This window comes from Myxine glutinosa, unplaced genomic scaffold, assembly GCF_964187855.1.
Source record: "Myxine glutinosa unplaced genomic scaffold, kmMyxGlut1.1 SCAFFOLD_820, whole genome shotgun sequence".
NCBI classification, from domain to species: domain Eukaryota; kingdom Metazoa; phylum Chordata; class Myxini; order Myxiniformes; family Myxinidae; genus Myxine; species Myxine glutinosa.
In genome coordinates, this window is record NW_027616915.1 from 154716 (window position 1) to 163123 (window position 8408).

Here is an 8408-nt window from a genome sequence, read left to right on the forward strand (position 1 = left end):
ATCGATTAATTAGGGCGTCGCGGAGGGCTTGCAGGGTGAGAGCACCCGATGGTAATGCCGTCAGCACCTCCGCCGCCGCGCCGCGCAATGCGGCCACCAGGTGTACTCCACCTTCGTCCTCGCCCCAACCGTTGCCCTTACACACACAGTCGAACTGCGCCAGGTACGCGCGTAGATCACTCTTGCCGTCATACGGCGCGAGTGGGACCTTGTGGGACCACCTCGTATGCGAGTCGTTGCCCGCCTGCCGGACCCCGTGCGTCGCCCCTTGCGGGGTCAGCGCGGGGCCGAACCGGCCGGGCCCCCACAGTACATTACCCCCAAGGGGCTCTCGTGCCTCCCCGGTCCCTCCAACAACTACCCCTGTTGGTGTCGATGCATGGGTCACACCTCCGCAACCCGCTACCCATTCCATACCACCACAACCTTGCTCACCCACACCTCGCACCTCTCGTTCCATACCCTCCGGACCAGCCATACACCTCACTCTTGGCCTCTCACGAACATCCGGGTCTATCTCGACCCCCAAGCTTATTAAATCACCTGGCGCATCATACGCACGACCATATTGGTCACCACTTACACCGGGTCCTCTTTCTCTTCGCTTCTCCTCCATCACCTGCGAATCCCTCATCCGGTTAATGAGCACATCATCACGATCCGAACACAGACTTTCGTCCAATTCTTTTACTTCCTCCTTTATCTCTTTCTTATCCTCTCTCCGTCGCTTTTTAATTTCGCTCACCCCTTCTTCCACTTCTTCTAATTTCTGCTTCACCTCCTTCATCTCCTCGTGCGCCCCTTTAAGTTCTTCCTCTAACTCCACTTTATTTTTTTCGATGTGCTCCCGCACCTCCCGCTCTTTAACCTCCATCACCTCTACCACCTTGTCCATTTTCCTCGTCAGGTCCTCATGTACCGTCTTACACTCTTTTTTAATTACCCCTACGTCCTTTTTCATCTCCTTCTGTGTCGATTTTAAACCCTCTATTACCGCTGTGTTCTTCTTTACCTGGTCCCCCAACTCCTTTTGTCCCACTGTCAGTTGTTCTACTCCCAGCGTCAACTCCTCTATACCCCCTTGCAATTTTACAGTCCCCTTTCTCACCTCCTTCTCCATGCGCTCCTTACAGTGCCTCACCTCCTCGCGCACTCCTCCGACCTCCTCACTCACACCTCTTCTGATCTCCTCTCCCATCACTTGCATCTCCTGCCCAGATGCCACCCTCATCTGCTCCATTTCCTCCCTGTGAGCATCCAGTTTGGTTTCTACCCCCATTCTGACCCCCTCTATCTGCTGCCCCATTTGTTTAACTTCCCTTTCCGCTTGGTCCCTCATGTCCCTCAATTTGCCTTCCATCCTGTTTTCTAACCCCTCTAACCCCTTTTGCATCCCTTCCATTTGATTCTCTTGAGCGGTCATTCTGTTTTCTACCCCCATTAACCCATTTTTCACCTCTTTTATTCCGTTGTCTAACCCCTCACCGGTACCCCTCGCTTCGTCCCTCATTGCCCCCATTTGGCCCTCCAATCGCTCACCCTGAGCATCCATCCGGTTCCCCATTACCCCCATTTGGTTTCCCATTACCCCCATTTGGCCCTCCAATCGCTCACTCAATCGCTCAATTTGGCGCCCCATACTCATCTGTACAGCTGCCTGTAGCTGCGCAATGAGGGCCTGCATGTCAATCGGCTGCATGTTAAAGCCCGTTGATACAGCGGGCTCGGCTACCGCGCGCTCTTGCGGGGCGCCATTTTGCGCGCCCGCAACGTCGGGCGCAACGACGCTATTTTGTGCGTCTGCTACCCTCACTGCTTCGCTCTCCTCTTGTCCCTCATTTTGGTCCTGGATCGACCCTGCCTCACTCTCCTCTACCGGACCCCAGCCGACTTGGTCTGCCATAGCGCGACTTTCAAAATTCGGGTTTTTATATTTTGTAAAACACAATCAAATTTCGCCGTTATAATTTCGAGCGCGTAAAACGCGCTCCGGATCGAATCTCACTCCTCGACACCAATTGTTACCCTAATGGTACAATTGGTGTTCCAAAATTTGGGCTAAATGAATTTAGTCCCAGGTCCGAATCCGACACTCCTGACACCAATTGTTACGGACACGACTTAGATGTTATGATGGGCCGAGCGGAATGGCCGCCGTGTTCGCACAAGTTACCCGATTATACTCGAACGTTGGCCGAGTCGCGCTACGCTAGATCAATTGAGGAAAGGACACAGCGGCTGGGTTAAAATGACACGACACCAGGGGTACGGTTCTCAAGACCTCCGGAGGAGGTTATAATATTGCGGAAGGTTAGATTACAAGGATGAGAGAGACAGCATAGAAAGATAGGCACTTAGACACACTTATCTTATTCCCGACAGACCACAGATAAACGGGACAAAACTGACTCACACGGGGATTGATGGCAAGGAGGGGCAGGTATTCGATGGCTCAAGGTGCACCTTGGCTCAGGGGCAAATCGACCCGGTCCGGTCCAAAGATGCGGGGAGGTCGCTCAGCGCTCGGAGGTCGCGACTTGTCTTTCCAAGCTGGGGGCGCATCTGACGTCACGTCCGGTCAGTCGCTGCGTATATCCGGCGGGGAGTGACACGCCCTCGGCTCGTTAGCTCCGCCCCAGATGGAATCGGCCCGCCGCTTCTTATTGGCTGCGGGGGGTTACCGGGCTCCGCCCTTGACGAGGAGCTGACAGCCAGCCCCTTCGTGGTAACCCCGTAACCTGGAGCACATGGGCCATGGCGGCTAACCGAGCCGGAGTGAGGACGCCCACTCCCCGCACCGCGGCCGCGCCGCCCCCGCTGTGGTTGAGGTTGTTGTTGTTCCTTGAGATGATGGGAGGATGCGGAGATGAGGTTGGGGGGAGGTATTGGGAGGTCCTAAACTCACTACTGGTGCCATACAATCACATTCTGGGGCAACGAAGAGTCAGAATTAATGGAAACGAGTCCTTAACTGACATAGACTAAGAATAACTAGCAAGATGTCCGAAAGTTGTCTACGTGGGATGCGGTGGACCTGGGCACGACATTTAATGGGGGAAGAAGGGGAAGGTCGGTTCTACAGAGTGTTGTTTACAGACAATGGGACTAGGGAATGGGGGATTGGGGATAGTTGGGGAGTATTGGGGAAATAGGGGAATATTTACAAGCGGATATGGAGGCCAAATCCCATATCCGCAACAATATATATATATATATATATATATATATATATATATATATATATATATATATATATATATATATATACTGTATATATATATATATATATATATATATATATATGTTGGAACCCATCTGTGGATCGGTCCCATCGGCCGATGGGTCTGACCCATCTGTGGATGCACGAGAAATGACAATGCAGACCCATCGGCCGATGGGTCTGCGCCATCTGCGGATGTGTTGTTCACCTTGAAGGAATGTGTTGACAGAATGGTGCTCTTCAATCAGGTACACAGTCATTGGAATTACATGTGGTAGGAATTTAACAGAGATGATTTTTAAATGTTTAACAGATTAAACCACATGTCAGGGACTGCTTTATAAACATTTATGACATCAATTGCTTATTTTTAGGTTCAAATAAACATACTCATCCACCATTGATGCATAGGAAACACAGATGGGTTCACCTTCAAGGTGAACAACACATCCGCAGATGGCGCAGACCCATCGGCCGATGGGACCGATCCACAGATGGGTTCCAACATATATACTGAAACGCAAAAGAAACTTACCACCTTTGAAACCTTTAAATATCAACAATAACACTGCGTGTAGTAAATGTGTGAACTTATTTGTGGACAATAGTGTCCTCACTGTCAGACAAAACGGTCACGGATGGTCACTTGAACCTTCAATGGTCACTTCATAGCACAGCTGTTGAACAGCCGTTTTGACTGTCAGTGATTAGCCAAGGGGTACGGGATGATTTTAATGAGCTGCACGTGATGTCTTGATATTGGCTTTAAAAAGGCCAGTGCAAAATGGGCATTTCAATCAACATGCCACGATTGTCGAGGGATAAACGGCAGCGTGCCCTGGGCATGCTGCAAGGCGGACTGAGCTGAGGCCGCCATATCAGGCCGGTACAGGACGCCACTGGTGGTTGTGGATGGGAATCTCAACACCCAGCGGTATGTGGATAACATCCTGCGAACTGAGCTACCGTGAGGTGGCACGTCGCCTTGGCTGTTCACACCAGACGATATCGGCCCTGGTGGACAGAGACACCCTCCACAACTCTGCAGATGACAGACCTCGATCAGGGAGGCCAAGAGTCACCACTGCAAGGCAGGACAGGCAGATGGTCCGAAGTCACCTGCGGGATCGATTCCGTCCAGCATTCCGCACTGCGGCAGAAACTCCGGGGCATGCAAACCATGGATCTCCAATGATACTGCACAAAGACGACTGCATGACTATGGTCTGACTGCCAGAAGACCATACAGAGGCCCCGTGATGATGGCTGCCCATCGCCGCAACCGACAGAGATGGTGCCAGCAGCATCAGCCGTGGACCTTGGCGCAGTGGAACGAGGTCGCTTTCAGCGATGAGTCAAGGTTCTGTGTGGACAGTCCTGATGGGCGTGAGCGTGTCTGGAGAAGAACTGGCGAGCGATATGCCGATTGTTGCGTGCTTCAAGCCAACAGGTGGGGTGGCCCAAGTGTGATGGTGTGGGCCGCCATATCAGGCCGGTACAGGACGCCACTGGTGGTTGTGGATGGGAATCTCAACACCCAGCGGTATGTGGATAACATCCTGCGACCTCATCTGCTGCCATTCCTGCTAGACCACCCAGAACTGAGAACCCTTCAGCATGACAACGCTCGTCCCCATGCTGCTCGCTTTACCACTGCATTTCTCCAAGGCGAGAACATCAACACCATGCAGTGGCCTGCGTTCTCCCCTGACCTGAATCCCATAGAGCACCTGTGGGATGAGCTTGGGAGACGCGTAGTTGGCAGGGCCAGGACATGGGCAGAGCTGCTTCAGACATTGAGGACTGAGTGGGACAGAATCCAGCAGCAATCCATCCAAAGACTGGTAGGCAGTATACGCCGACGATGCACTGCCTGTATCCAAAACAATGGTGGCCACACACGCTATTGAAAGGGGACTGACATTGCACCCTGTGCTGTTCTGTACTGTAGAACAAACTGATGAGATGGTGTATCTTGGTCAAAAACTTGACATGTCATCAATAAAATGCCAATGTTTCAATTATCAATTGTTGGTTTGTTTTATTTTGAACTGTTACAATTTTATTACATTTCAAACAAGTGATGTTTCTTTTGCGTTTTCGGTCTTTTTGAAGTTGGTCAAAATGGTCAAATGTTTTGGTCAAAATGCCCATTTTGCACTGGCCTTTTTAAAGCCAATATCAAGACATCACGTGCAGCTCATTAAAATCATCCCGTACCCCGTGGCTAATCACTGACAGTCAAAACGGCTGTTCAACAGCTGTGCTATGAAGTGACCATTGAAGGTTCAAGTGACCATCCATGACCGTTTTGTCTGACAGTGAGGACACTATTGTCCACAAATAAGTTCACACATTTACTACACGCAGTGTTATTGTTGATATTTAAAGGTTTCAAAGGTGGTAAGTTTCTTTTGCGTTTCAGTATATATATATATATATATATATATATAAGCAAAGATTTGCGGTTGGGAGTATATCCAAATGACTCCATGGTAAGATCTCCAACCTTTAATTGAACAAACAATGACTCAACGTTTCGATTAACAACATGTGAAGCCACACGCCTCCGTTAATCTTCCTCAAGAGTGATAAAATCATCTCAACATCCCCTTACATGCACAGTGGCGTGGTATATGCAAAGTGGGGTGGGCAATGCTGGACAGCCAATGAAACCGTATCACACCGCTCTCGTGAACAGAGACGTTACCGACCAAATTCAAAAATCAACCGCATATTAACAGTTCAAAATAATCCTGTAAGCAATGCTGGATTATAACGCAAGTGTTGAGAAAATCCGGAACAATCATTACATTTAATCAAAAGTTAAACTTGCAAACAATTAAATTGTAAATTAAATTAAAACTGTAAATATATTAAAGCCAAAAATTTTTAAGACAAAATAAAATTGTCACATTATCAAGATCATCACATGTGGCCCTATGCGGTAAAGGTGAATGCGGGAAGGAGGTTGGTTTTAGGGGGGATAAAATGGGGGGGGGAACCAGAGGGGGTTGGAAGTGGATGGGGGGGGGGTGTGGGAGAGGGGTGGTTTGGAGGGATTGGAGGTGGGAGGGGGCAATTGTCCGAATAAAAACCTTGTGTGATATATTATGTGGACTCGTTGTTCAAAGTACGGAATGCCTGGATCTTCCGAATCTGGATCTTCACCAAAATCTAATCATTTCATCCTTGTCACATACGCTACCTCTCTGCCAGGTTTCGTCCGAATCCGGCCACAACGTTTTTTGAGATACTTGTTCACAAACAGACAGACAGACAGAGGTGAAAACATAACCTCCATCAACCTTTGGTCGCGGAGGTAATAATATTTCCCCGTCTCCCTCACCTCTTTTTGTCTGTTAGTTGCCGGTTAGTTTGTTCCTTTCCTGTTTAGTCCCCGCTTTTCCCCTTCCCATTCTAGCTGTGTTACATTCAGTTTGTCTACAAAATTGTACATACTTTTCTGCAAGTGCATGATGGTCTGTGGACCAATATACAATATAATCAATGTAGATTTTTTAAAAATAGGGGCAATACCCCCATGGCACTCACCTGGTAGAATAAGACAGTATTCTACACTGACTAAAGGTATTTTAAACAGTATCACAGTATTTTAAGCCAATTTCAATGGTTGCTTGGAGACAGGGCAGCATGTACAATCATATACTAAAGTAATCATAAGACTTTAAACAAGCAAACAAAAAAAATACCTATTTTAGGGGGTTAACCCTCCCTCCCCTCCTTCCCTCCATGACTACCTTAGGGCCTGATTTTTTTTTTTAATTCCGTGAACAAGCTTTGATACATCACGGGTGATGAAGGTTGTGATCAAGTTTCATCGAAATAGTATGTGTAGTTTCAGAGGAAAAAGCAAATTCCTATTTTAGGGGATGGAGGGGTCAAACTTGGATCCACTTTGATCACGGTAGTCCCCCGAAGACCTCGACAAACTTGAGTTGCAGCATCCGAAATATCATTTGTGCCAAGTTTCGTCACAATCACAACAGCAGTTTTGGAGAAGAAGTTGCAAGTGTTTACGGACTGACGGATGGACGACGCGCCATCGCATAGGCTGACCGGAACTACGTTCCAGATGAGCTATAAAAAAAACATGCCAAGAAAGGTGTGCAGTGTCGTGATTTGTGTGCGTGTCTTTGCAGTTGGTGCACAGCCCACCACCTTTGGAAACGGATGCATCCTGTCTGCTGAGTACCGCAGCTCAACCAGGTATCGTATCGAGTTATTTGCATTCAGAAAAAAAGGAAAAAACAGCCATCAGGTTGCACTTTTTATCATTTATTCCTTAAAAATAATCTCAAACCCTTTTGACGTTTTCTTTTGCAGGCATAAAATTTCTTTTTGTTTTATTATTTCAGCGCTTTCTCAAGATCGTGTTGAAAATATGTTGATGAGGAAACATTGGCTCCAAAGACGAATACATTTTTTAAGAGAATGTGTCTCCGGTCATTGTGCATTTTCCCGTCGATGAGATAGTTTTCTCCATTTTTGTTCAACCCCGTCCCAAAGACTGCAGCATCGGTGATAAGAACCACTCCACTCTGGCAAAACGCAACTTTGAACTAAAACCGGCAGCCCTGATTCACGACTGTTCATTTGAAGGTACCGTTCATTTCTTACACCCACTCGTACACTCTCTATTGGTTTTTATTCTTTGTTACGTGAATAACCTTCTTTGTTTTTTTTTTGGATACAAGATCGAGGCTCGGGTAAGAATCCAACAAAAATCACAAAAAAAAACTGACACAGAAAACATACAATAAAGGGAGCGGGAGACAAAATTGGCAGAAAGAGGGAAGCACAGAAGTACAACAGCAGAGAATAGGGACAACGGAAGATCAACTCCGTCGGACGGTGGGGGCTTGGGGGGGAGGAAGCATAGAAAGGTGGGGGGGGGGGGTGGTAAAGGTATAAAACACATGGACACTGCTAGAACTTCCAGGAAAGAAAGAAGTCGGTATTTCAAAAAAAAAGTGGATCTGGGGTGAATAGACGGGGGTAGAAGAGATCAAGGTTTTGGATGGGGCAAGATAAGAGAGGGTGGTGAACAGCTGTTTTAAAGACCTGGAGGGAGGAGTGGGATTGAAGAGAGTGAGGGAGTTTGTTCCAGGGATGGGAGTAACGAGGAATAAAGGAGTGAAGGTGAGAAGAGAGTCTAGATTTTGGC